Raw genomic sequence first — 13629 nt, 5'->3', positions numbered from 1 at the left:
AGAATAGATTTAGATTATTTTTATATAATAAATTTGAATTGTTTATAGCCATGTATTTTTTATGTTTGTTTTTTCAGATTGACGATATTGCTATGGCTAGCGGTAGACAGAGAATTAGGAACCTTACGCCTAGAAACTCTTACGCGAGTAACTTTCTTCCACAGTCGGATCCATCGGCTTCTACTTCCGGCACTGCATCCGGCCAAGAGAATGTGCCTGATAGCCAATATGCCAATCCGTATGTGCCTCCACAGGCATATGACCCTGAAGCTTACTATCCGCGGTTCAATAACCCTGCTCAATTCTTTCCCCAGTACGATGAGCCTCTACAGCAGCCTCGGAATGAGCAGCATCATCCTCCACACCATCCTCAGCAGCAGTCCACCGCACCCGAAGCTGCTCCGGCTCTTGCAGCAGCTCCTGCTCCTGCAGCAGCTCCGGCTCCCGCAGCTGCTCCAGCTCCTGAATTTGTTCATCCAGATTTGATGGTGCCACCGAATGCACCATATGCAAGTGGAAGACCTTCTCCAGATGCCGGGACGAGAAGGTTTACGAATCATCAACCCAGATCGACAACCCCACACTTACTGGTAATTTTTAATTTATTAAAGTTTTAATTGAAGTTAAATATACTCTCTAAATATATGTATTCTTTCAAATTTTGTAGGTTTTCGACGGACAATTGTGTGGGATAGAGCGTTGGAGATATCATCAGGACAAACTTCCGGGAAGCGCATCCGAACTGGTCTCTTACACCTGACCACGTTCGGAGGACTTGGTTCAAGTGCTTCGCGGTTAGTTTTAAATATCATTTTTTATTGTTTTAAAAATAGAATTGGTCCATTGCTGTCAACGAAAAGGTGAAGGAAGAGTTCTACAAAAAGGCGATGGCTCGCCTAAAGAATTGGTGATTGGAAGGAGAAGTGGAGGGTTTTGGGGGACGACGCAAAAGAAGCATACCTCAGCAATGACGTTTGGAAGGGCTTGAAGGCTTATTGGAATTTGCCGAAGTCAGTTCAGAGGTCTCTCACTTGCTCTACGGCTCGGTTGACCCGTGATGATGATGGCAACCTGCCAGTACCTCATACTTCCGGACAGATTCCACACGTTGGGAGGGCACTACAAATTGTAAGTCTTCGATCTTTCTTAATTTTTATTAAATATATATTAATTGACTATTTATTAAATGCGTGAGTTTTATTAAAAAAAATTTTTTATACAGGCTGCCCAAGAAGGAGCACCACCATCTTTGGCCCAAATTTACAAGACGACACATCAGCATTCTGATGGCACCTTCTCGCATCCTCGAGCAGAGAGGATCTACAACACTGTTGAGGCTCGTATCCAGGAGGTCCAGACTCAGTTGTCGCAACAAAATCCGGAAGGTGCACCGGTCCAGCTGTCCACCGTCGAACAAGACAAAATTTTTGAGCAGGTTAAAAATTTGATATCTTAAATATATATGTTTATTCACATTTTTTATTCTTTAAGTTAGTTTTACATATGTACTAATTAAATATCTATTTATTAATTGAAGGTTGCCCCAAAGAAAAGGAGACGTATTATCGGGATCGGGTCTGTCAACGATGTCCCGAGGGCAAGAGCTGAACACGCTGCAAGAATGGAAGAAGAATCTTCTCTCCGTAGGGATTTGACTGCGGCCAAAGAAGTGATAGCTGATCACAGGGAAAAATTTGCATATATGGCAAATATGTTCGATTTGATGATAGAGACAACCCCAAACATCAACCCGGCTCTTCCCTCTAGGTGGCAGTCTCTACGTCCGAGCTTTGTCCCCGAGCCCACTCCGGCAGAGCAGACAGATTTAGAGCGACGTGCGCATGAGCATAGCTCCGGCCTCTTAGACGAAATAAACCTTGACACTTAGTTTTTTCGGTTTTAGTTAATTAGTATTATGAATGTTTTATATTATGGATACTATTATGTTTCTGAATGTTAGATATTTTCTTTTAATTTTATCAAATTTTAAAAATTGAAATTAAAATAAATTTAAATATTTGATTTTAATTAATATATTAAATTCGTAATCAAATACAAAATTCTAAAATAAATAAATAAAATGCTTAATTTACGACCAATGAACATCTAACGTCGATGTAAAGTAGTTGTTATATTTCGACAAATAAGCATCGACATAGAAGCAAATTGGTCGTAAGTTTACGACCTATATACATCTAATTTGCGAGACGTAAATGTGCGTCACATGTACGACTAGTACTTTTACATTGAACTTACGACCAATTTACTTAGTCGTACATTTACGTCTGCTTTACGACTAAAGTCTTTAGTCGTAACTTTACGACCAATGTGCCTCGAATAATTATTTACGACCAGCTTTTAACGACCAATCGTTTTTTGAAGCTTTTTGGTCGTAAAGCCTATATTACGACCAATAGGCTATTAATATTGTAGTCGTTAAGGTCCTGTTTTCTTGTAGTGAGGTGAGAGACTAGCCCGAACATTCCTTGCCCCCATCAATCCATCAAACCCTACCAAAGTACTGAGCCAGCCTTGTCCTGAGAAATTAGAATCTTCTTTCCACGAACCATCCGTAAAACACCATCTTCCAGGGATTGATGGTAATGTCGTACTTATTTGTGGAGCCGTTCCCTGAGCATTTAAGACTTGTGCTCCAGCCCATAATGTCGACTCCGTTTCTGCCAGTTTAAGCGTATTCATGTGATCCATATCCAAATTACTGAAAACTTTATTATTCCTGGCTTTCCCAATGTACCAAAGTATCCAAGCAAACTGATGATCCTCCATCTGCGGGAGGACTCTCCAAAATAGATGATCCATATTTGTGAAAAGTGCTTTTGTTGGGAAAAAAGCTGGGTTTGATGGTATCTTCGAAAGCGCCCAAACCTGAATAGCTGGAGGACATTAAAAAAATACATGATTTATCGATTCCTCATTAGCTCCACACCTTACACAGCAAGTATCCCCCTGAATCCCCCTTGATTGTTAATTTTTCCGCACTGCTATACACCATGTCACTAATTGCCATAGGAAATGTTTGATCTTTGGTGGGCAGCGTATTTTCCAACAGAAAGCGTTTAAAACATCAACCGTGGGGCCAATCAGTAATGGTGGTCATTCTCTATCTGGATAGATCCTCTCGACCTGATACCCTGATTTGACCGCATATTTCCCGTTTTTTGTAAAATGCCATCCATCTTTATCTATCCGCTAAGTCCTACTCAATGGAATGCTTTCTATAAGTTTCGCATTTTGGGGATCCACCAAAGCCTGAATTGCCTCCAAATTCAAAGTACGCGAAGCAGAGTCAATGAGAGACTCGACTTTAAGATCCGGATATAAGTTGTGTTGATTTTTATTAGCTGGTCTCGGGCGAGTAGTTGGGAGCCAAGGATCATTTCATACCGAAATAGAAGATCCTAATCTCACCCTTTTGATTAGTCCTTTGCTTACCAGAGATCTAGCAGAAATAATACTCCGCCAGCCGTAAGACGGGGAGTATGAACGAATTGGTTCCAAAGATGAAGCATTCCTGTAATACCGACCTTTGAAAACTCGAGAAAATAACGTATTGGGCTTTTCAATCAGTCGCCATAACTGTTTACCAAGCATCGCCGTATTGAAATCAGTGATGTCCTTAAAACCCAAACCTCCTTCATCTTTTGTTGCACATACTTTGTCCCATGATTTCCAATGCATGCCTCTAGTACTTCCCCCTGGACTCCACCAGAATTGTGAAACCACACTCGTCAGTTTCTTTACAGTAGCCTTTGGTAACCAATAGCTGGACATCGTGTGATTTGGTAATGCTGTAATCACTGATTTAATGATCACTTCCTTCCCTCCTTTCGTGAAAAACCTAAACGTCCATCCATTAACTCGATTATTTAACCGATCTTGTACAAAACTAAAAACCTGAATCTTTGAACCCCCCCATATTTTCCGGCAAACCAAGGTAAGATCCCATTCCTCCAATATTCTGAATACCCAAAATATCCCTTAATTCTTGTCTGACATACTCTTCAATCTTGTGTCCAAATTGAATTGAAGACTTATCAAAATTGATTAACTGTCCTAATGCTGCCTCATATTCCTTTAAAATCCGAAGAATGGTTTGACACTCCTCTTTTTGAGCTTTACAAAAGAAAAAACTATCATTTGCAAAAAGCAAGTGTGATATCGCCGGACAAGCTCTTGCTACCCTCATCCCTGTTAATTGTTGACTTCTCTCTGCCTTTTTTTATATTTGCAATTAGAGCCTCTGTACATAAAATAAATAAATAAGGCGATAAATGATCTCCTTGCCGTAGGCCTCTATGGGGAACAATGAGACCTCGTGGTTGACCATTTATGAGAACCATGTATTGAACTGACGATATGCATTCCTTCATCAATTTGACCCAATGAAGATCAAATTCTAATTTCAATAATAATGCCCTAATAAAGTCTCACTCCACTCTATCATACGCTTTACTCATGTCCGTTTTGATTGCCATATACTTTCCTTGACATGCTTTATTGGTCTTTAATCCATAAAACATTTCCTGAGCGATAAGGATATTATCGGAAATCAGCCTTCATGCCACGAAAGCCAATTGAGTTTCTGATATGAGCAATGGAAGATAGATTTTCAATCGCTGGCATAAAACCTTCGAAATATTCTTTAGTATAATTCTGTGATACTAATTTTTCTTTCTTGATAACTATTGATATTAATTTCCATTTTATTTGGAGAATTATAGAAGTTTACCACTAAAAATAATTAAATTACTGTAAATTATTGATTGTTTTAATTCTTATGTGGATAATTAAATAAAAAGAAAGTGTAATTTTATGGTAAACTAATTAAGACACCTCAGAGGATAATCAGTCCATAAACAACCCTAGAAACGATCGATTCCACTGAGTTGTTTAGAAGTTATGAAGAACAACTAGGATCATGGATAGGACTATCTCTTTTTTTTGTGTGACAAAACGAACAATCCAACAAATCATAAATCCCAATAAGAAAATGAAAACTACTTCGAATTTTCTCCACTTGACGCCAATTAATATTCCCTATGTCCACATAAATACTCCATCATCGTCATATTATCCCCCTCTTCCTCCTCCCCCTCAAGGTGTATCTACCATTGTTGTGTTTTGGCTCATACGTACCCCATCATCAACAAAAATGTATCCAAGGTTTGTATTCTTATTTTGGGGCACGAGCTGAAATCGCGACTAAGGAAAAAAACAAACTAAGTAGAACTATATATATATGTAGAATCTCTAAGCATGAGTCAGTAACACAACGCAGGCATTACCAATCCAACTGATTGCATTTGAACTGCAATTCGTGGCTAAACAGCTTCGGAGAATACCTAGCGCGGGCAAGGTCTAACACTTCTTCAGATTCTACGTTAATCGATTTCCTTACACAATCATAAATAAAGAACATAAGAGTTATATCTTGGTAAAATCGAAACAGAGACGATAGGATAACGGGTGAAGCCAGTAAAGGATGAAGGCAATATCAATCCAAGACTGAGACTTGTAAATTATTTATTAATACAGCTTTGATTGCATTCTCGATATTGATCGGTTATCAAAAGTTAGCGGCGTTTTTTATCTAGTTAGACAATTAGACAAACCCAAATACAATTTAAACTAGGGGAGCCAATGTAGGGATTAGTTTAGGACAATGATTGGAAATGAGAAAGAGAAATTGAAAGGTCTAAAATGTGTCCCACCCGCCATTCTCTTACTAATTAATTCAAACATATACGTTAATAGAAAAATAAAATAAAGATTATAGGATCGCCTTAGTCTAACAGCTCATATTTCCCTCTTGACAATGCACCAAACATCACCACCAATAAATCCCCTCAAATGTTTCAGATTTTAATAAGATATTTTAGTTTCATGTTTTACCGGTTTTAATATTTGGAGAACACTGAAATTAAAAAAAAAAAATAGAGTGTGTGTTTCAGTTTGGTTTTGGTTTAAATTTATCAATTTAGGGATGTTAATCGGTATGCAACTTCAATTTTGTTTGAGAATTTGGATCTTGGTATATGTATCCATTAGTAAAAGGTCCATTAGTTAATACAAAACTGGAAACTGTGCTTTTAATTTGATTATTGCAAGAAAAAATTTCAGAAACTGACCGCTGCGTTATTGACATGTTGCTGGCCAGGCAAAAGAAGTAAATGACAACTCATCAGTATGCACTATGCACTGCAAAACAGATTCTTATGTTTTTACTGCTTTTACGTTTTTGGCCGAGGAAAACATGGTCTAGCCGAACAAATGCACTTTAGTAATAACATAAATTTCCTTTTTAGAAATGAATTCACACTCATATATATATAAATGAAATTCAGCGTTAAAAATACTCTCCTATATAATTCAACAAGTTGAAGATACCATAGTTAGGAGTAGACTTCTAGTTAACTCAAAAGTCATATAATTTGTGCTGATAGATGTCACCTTTTACTCTTTCTTAAACTTACCATAGTAAAAACAATAGTTTGCAAATTGATCTATATATCATTCATCTTAAAGCCTTACGAGTTTATACACCCTAATATGCCGAACGTGATAAAACAAAATACAGCTGCAATAAACTAGAAACATATCTCAAAACTTTTTCAACTAAGTTGTTAGATCCTAAATAAAGACGCACCTTGTGATTTAAAAAGCTATATATTAAGATTTTCATCAGTCTCCTTTAAATAATTGATAAGAATGTCGATGATCCACATTGGATCCTCGATGTCATGGCGGATCTTCTCGAGCTCGACGGTCCACACTACGCGGCTACCATTGTCCTCGTCTTCCGCAGGAGTGACCGTGATGGTTGCTTTGAACCTCTTGTAGCTATCCGAGACTAGATTCCCACTCAAACTCAGCGTCACTGTTCTTTTCTCCTTCGCTACGGTGAAAGAACATCAATTAGTTAAGGGGTTTGATATGATAAAGAAATATATGTGAATGAATTGTGGAAGAATTAAATGATTTACATATTATGCGAAAAGTGCTACTTATGTCGTCGGCGAAAGATGTAAAGAATTTGTCGGCCGGAGACTTGATGTCAAACTCCCCGGAAGAATCCCCATGGAGTGCCATGCTTCTCTCTCTCTCTACGTATTTATAGCAAGAAAGTATATTTTTTTGAGGTAAAACTACACTCCTTTCGGTGACGGTGTTTATATATATAGAGATAAAATTTGCATTTACGCTTTTTGCTTAACCCTACACTTCTCATTTTTTCGCCATATAGAATTTTTATCAATATAAACCGATGTATCTGTCATGAAATAATTAGAAGACACGCTCTAGTCTTTTCCTGCATGTAACTAAGTTTCACAAAATATGCGTGCATATCAGTTTATTAATTGGACGATATCGAATATTTCTATATATAGCCAAATGCTCCAGCATTTACAATTTTAGTCCACCCACCTAATTAATTCATGTAGCAAATGGGAAAATAAATAAATTACGAAGACCAAATTAACTGATATCAGCTGCCTAATGTATAAACGAACTCTAACCAAGCGAATTTATGTCGTAATTGATTATCGTTTAGTATCAACAGATTGATGTGTATGTGATGAAACTAAAAATGGTTATGACTAATGAATATCATGATATTACTAGTTACAAATGCTCTAGTAACTTTTTTCCTGTCTGCAACTGCAACACATATGTGCGTTTCACAAAAACGCTTAGTACATCAGTTTATTGGATACTAACCAGTCGTAGTCTTGCTTGATGCGCAAGAAAAGTAATAAACTTTGTCACATACATGGTTTCATTTTTTTTTTAATATTACTTTGGTTAATTTTTCAGAAATTGTAATAGCAAAAAATAATCGTTTGCAACCTGGGTCTGAAAATGTAAAATTAGCCGGCGCAGGCGAAGTGAGCGGTGGTTCCTGTTGGAAGGCTTCACAGGAGAAAATCCACTACAAGTCATGGTCACGTGTTTATCACCGTCACTTTCCACAACGGTGACCAGGGATTTCTCTCCCAAGATAATATTAGAGGCTTTAGAGCGAACGTCTAGTCAGTTTACTTTATGTAAATTGAAGATTGTGCTACAATTTGACTGTCGCTTGAAAAATGTTTAGGTTTTTGTTTATTTACTTTTAGTTGTGCTTAATTTTTAGTAACATATTAGAACGATGAGTATTTGGAAGAATTAATATATAATTTCTTCCTTTAACTTCAACAAATTAAAGTTGAATTTCTGATAAAATTTACAAATTTTGAGCAATTGCATTTTGATTCTTTATAATTACATTTTAAAGGAAACTACATATATATATATATATACGCAATGTTTAAAAAAGTACATATATATGCTGTGGGTAAAGAAATTAAAATGGTTTACATTGCTGATTTTTCAGGTGATTTCAATAACCAACTTAGAAATTAGTTTTAGAAATTTTTATTTGGCTTGGCTATGAATACCACTACAGATAAGACAAGTTGAAAATACACAAATTGTGTTGATCAAATTGAAGATTGTATGCTCTAATTTGATAGGTACATGAAAAAATACAGAACTTTTTCTAACAAAATTTCAATTGGAAATATATACTAACCTGTTCTTTTAGTTTATCCAAATGACGATTAAGTGATGCTCAGAAAAAAAAAATTGTATAAAGGAAAATTGGATGGTCCATTGGAAAAGTATGCGAATGTTACATATCTTTTGGTAATAGACATATTTTCTTTGGAGTTCTTAAAGCATGATTAATGGGGGTTATTAGAGTGGGTTCTTAGCGGAATATAAGTTAAGAGACGGTTTCTTATATTCCGATAAGAACCTTACTCTAAGTCAAATACAACTTTAGTTAAAAGTTAAGAGACGGTTTTTTATAATGTGCCATTGAAGACGATAGTTTGTGCTCATTTGTTTCTTAACAAGAAATAACATTAAACAAAAACTAGATTCTGACCCGTCCCTCTAAGGGCGGGTATATTTTTTGATCCACGCTTAAAAAATGCGGGGTTAGTATTTTTTGTTGAAAAAATTAATTTACGTAATGAAAATTATGATTTTTAATAAATTATAAATTTTCCTTTTTATCAAAATTTATCTTTAATTTATTTATATGACTTATTTTTGTTATTTTAAATATGACTAAATTTTTGAAAACTCCAAATAATTATGATCCGTATTATAATTTTGTTTATTTAACCCGTTGTTAAACTTATTTCACACTGATTTTATTTTTATTATTTTAGTTTAAATAAAATATTTTATATTTTTAACTCGATCTGTATTGATAAAATTCATTTTTGGGTGTTTTAAACTTTTTCTATAATTTTATTAAATTTAGTTTATATGATTTTTTTTTTAAATGGAACTATTTATTAAGAAATTAAAATAATTCAGACCCGCATTATGGTTTTACTAACTTCATCATTTTTTTATTTCAATTTGATTTTATTTTAGTGATTTAATTTAATAAATATTAAACTTGTATAAATAATATTTGTTGATAAACTTGTGCTTGTTTGGAAAGAATTTGTTTTTCCCCTTCCTGGCGGTATCAAGAAGCCAAAAAATTAACGAGTTTTGAAATGGTTAAATCTTAAAAGTACTATTTATACTTATTTTTATTAGAGGAGCTACGGTTTAACATAAAATTATTAATATAGATGATAATTATTAACAAATATTAAATTAACTGTCATTGTTCGACAGTATTTCGTGAATTCAAATTTATTTTTATTTTTTTCACTATATATAATATATTCGTGAATTTTAGTTAGTATAAATGAGAGTTATGGGTTCCTAGAATATAGGAAATAAAAAAAAAAGAGATTATAAATTAAACGTAGAAAGTTAGTTATTATTAGTAATAAATAGTTAGACATAACATTTATCAATATTTAAAAAGTGGTTTTGGTTGTTTCGATGCAGTTATAAAATAATTAGTTGGACTAAACCTATATCAATAGGTCATCATCCTAATTTAATAGATTACTAGATTTTAACCCGTCTTTAAAATGGCGGGTATATTTTTTGTTTTACATTTTTGTTAAAATTTAATTTTTATATTTGTGTTTTTATTTATATATATGTTTTTCTTTGTATAATATTTATCTTAAATGATTAATAAGAAGTTTTAATAATTGTATTAAAATAATTAGACCACACTTATATCAATTGGTCATGTTCCTATTTTAATAGTATTGATTAGATTTAATTGTTCGTCATAACTGCATGAGTCACCAAAAGTAGTTTTTTCTTGAGATGTACCAGTTTTTCTTTTAAATGAACCAGTGGCAGATCCTTGCATTATACGATATAGAAAACGTGCTGTTTTATTTAATCTGCTTAACTTAGAAAGTAATTGGAACCATTTGTTTGTATCTCTAAAACTAATTATGTGGGCTGATACGAATTCCATGAACTGAGAATAGTTTTGACCAGTGAGTATATATAATGAAAAATAAACATCTGCAGATTTTTAAGTCACTCAACTTACTAACTTTAAGCCCTTTTTACAAAAAAAAAAAAAAAATAAACTTACTAACTTTTGTTACTATATGAGTATCCAATCTATCATATACTAAAAGGCAGATATAGAGTGATTTTAGCATGTCCACGTCGACAAATTTATTTGGCCAACCAAAACATTTCAATAATACACGTTGGATCTCCTCAGTAAGCTGTTGATTTCCTATGGACTCTGATGTGTTCCGATGGGCTTCATCGGTTAGCATTGGGCTGAGCAATCCAGTTCAATTAAAAAAAAACCCGAGATGGATAACACGAGGATCTACGCCTCTCGCCTCTATCTCTTCGTCTTCACTGTGTCTTCTCTATCGTTTCAGTTCTCTCGATCCTCATCTCCACAATCAATACTCCACTACATCTCGATCCATCAATCTCTTCTTTATGATTTCGATTCCGTTTATTCTTTCCCTGCTACTTTATATACTAATTTTCTCTCCTGAGTGCAAACCAAACCCTAAAACTTCTCTAACCTCAATTGGCGATGAAACCGAATGGAAAATCCCCTATCACCTCTGATTATGATGCAAAGGTCATGTTCTTCCGAGATGTCTCACCGGGTTCCCACGAAACCCAGCTGCGTTTCCGCTTGATTCATTTCTGGGAAGCTTGGAACCCTCTAAAGAAGACGCTCATTGGCCTTGAGATGCTTCTAATCGACGAACATGTACTTGATTTCACCAAACATATTTATTTAGATTCGTTGTTATTTAGATCGTTATTTAGATCCCGCTTATATTTAGTAAAATAGGAAGAAAACTAATCGTTGAAATGTGAAATCTCCAATTTTACTTATGTATCTACTAAATTAAAAACAACGATTTGATTGTGAGTGTATTTTCTCGCAGGGCACTGTTATCCAAGGGCTTCATTTCGCCAGGACGTATTGAGAGATATTTGCCTAAAATGAAGCCTGGATCGGTTTACAGACTAAACAATTTCTATGGATCAAGCAACAAATCGGTGTATCGGGTTTTTGATCATGCCGTGACGGTGTCGCTCTCATGGAACTCTGAACTGTCCGTTCTTGAAGACAGTCCCACCCCTTTTGATGAAGACAGATTCTGATTTCATTCCTTTGAGGATTTTCAAGCTAACTGCGATTGCAAAGGAGACCTCTACGGTAATCTCTGTTATCCCCCACACCATCTCTTTGTTGCATTGCTTGATGTGGTATTTGTCTTTCTTGCTGCTCAGACATATAAATCTCGAATTTTGCTTAAAATGTGTTTATTTGTGATAAGCATTCTCTGAAACCGTTGTCTTTGTCAGTCTCTGAAATCACTCTTTCAGAATATAACGTGACAAATTAAATTCCCTAATTCTGTTTGTAACATTAAGAAGCACATTTTACTACACTCGGGTCTTGAATTGTTTTTTTTTTTAGGGTTCTATCGTAGCATAGTATGATTAGGATCTGTTAGCTGCCTCAGTACTGTGTGTTTCGGTTTTGTGTGGTCATGAAATAGTAGATTACTTATTTCTTACTCTTCTTACTTACACACTTGATGAACAATGGGATAGATGTTGTTGGACACATGAAGCTGGTTAATGGACAGAGTATTATTGAGACCCCAGTCCTTGACGAAGTGGAGATAGCAAGGGCGAGGCATGTCCTGGTTCATGTGCAGTCACACGAGTATGTTTTTTCTTATTTCTTATACACCGCTTCTCTCTACTTCTATTAATCATTCAGTGACGATATTTTGCAGTGGACCTATGATGAAGCTCTACCTTTGGGACCAGGCTGCAAGAGACTTCTGCAAAAAAAATTCAAATCATACGAAAACACCCCCACCGTGTTATTGGTCAAGACCGTTAACACTAAGAGTCTCGGAGGTTGCGCTTTCTATCTTTAGTAAAGCTTTCTTACAGTTACATATCTACTCTTTGCGCTCTTTAAATGGGTTTTTCTAAATACAACAGGTACTCTTGTCCCCACTTCAATGTCCTCCTCACGTGTTTTTATGGATTACGACGTCCAACCTACGATCGACTACTACTGGTAAATATTTAAGGATGTTTACATGTACTCTTTCCCTACATAACGCAATATCAATGACTGACTTGATCAATGCTTACTACTCTGTCTCAGGTTGGGCCCTAATCCACAGAGTGCTGAGCGGGTTAATGCAGAAGTTGTTACTAAACGTGAGACACAGCTTTGAGGCTTATGTAGCTTTGCGGTGCAGGAGGTTTTTTTTGAGTGCACGGCTACGATTGATGATGTAGTCCATGGCTCAACCTGGTATTACATTTCATGCAGTGGCTACCATACTAAGGCTACGAAAGGTCCAACTTCGTTGATGTGTTCGAAATGTGGGAAAGTCAACATAGCTGGAGTAGCACAGTATTTACTCTACACTTTGTACTCAGTATCGCTTTGAATGGTATTAGCTTCTGATTTTTTCATGACAGGTACCGTGCACAGATATCTGTCTATGACAACAGTGAGCAAGCTGTTTTTGTACTGCTTGGTGATGCTAGTTATGAGTTGACTGGGAAGCATGCATCATAATTGGTCAGCAGCTATTTTGAGGTAACTTTCATCATTCGGTACCCTCAAATGTTGCGAACTGACGTTGTTGAACTTGACTGTCAGGCTAATGGAAACCAAGGAGTTACCCAAGAGGTGCCTATGCCGGAAGCTTTAATCAGCACCATCGGTCAAAAACATAACTTTTGTGTGAAAGTTACAAAGCACAACTTAGAAGGGAAGTTTCGATCTTTAACTGTGACCAAGATTCTCCCTCTGGACACTCCAGCAGCAACAGAATCTTCGGAGAAAACATTTGAGACTGGAATCAACGTGTGTGAAGCTTCCATAGTCAGTGAGGATTCTGCAGAGGGGACAAAGAGAACTTGTCGCATTGATGAGATGGGGAAAGCTAAATGCCTTAAGGGTGGGAATTAGAGATTCCGTGTGGCGTCTCATAGCTTGCAATGGATTGCTTTTAAAGTGTTTCTTTCCAGTGTATTATTGACTCATAGTTTCTTTCGGTTTTCTTAAACTTTTTTATCTACTTTGAACGCTTATTCTGCTTCTTAAGGATTACTCTGTTTCTTTAATTGTTTTGAAATCTAGACTTATAAGAAACAGGTCAATCATTT

At 35.7% G+C, this 13629-nt stretch overlaps 1 pseudogene; it reads right to left on the bottom strand.

The window, feature by feature from the left end:
- Window positions 1–6683: 6683 nt before the first annotated feature.
- On the bottom strand, window positions 6684–7110 carry LOC106302794 (annotated as a pseudogene).
- Between the last annotated feature and the right edge of the window lie 6519 nt (window positions 7111–13629).

This window comes from Brassica oleracea, chromosome C7 (genome assembly GCF_000695525.1).
Source record: "Brassica oleracea var. oleracea cultivar TO1000 chromosome C7, BOL, whole genome shotgun sequence".
Classification (NCBI taxonomy): Eukaryota; Viridiplantae; Streptophyta; class Magnoliopsida; order Brassicales; family Brassicaceae; genus Brassica; species Brassica oleracea.
This window is presented reverse-complemented; position numbering and strand designations above follow the sequence as displayed.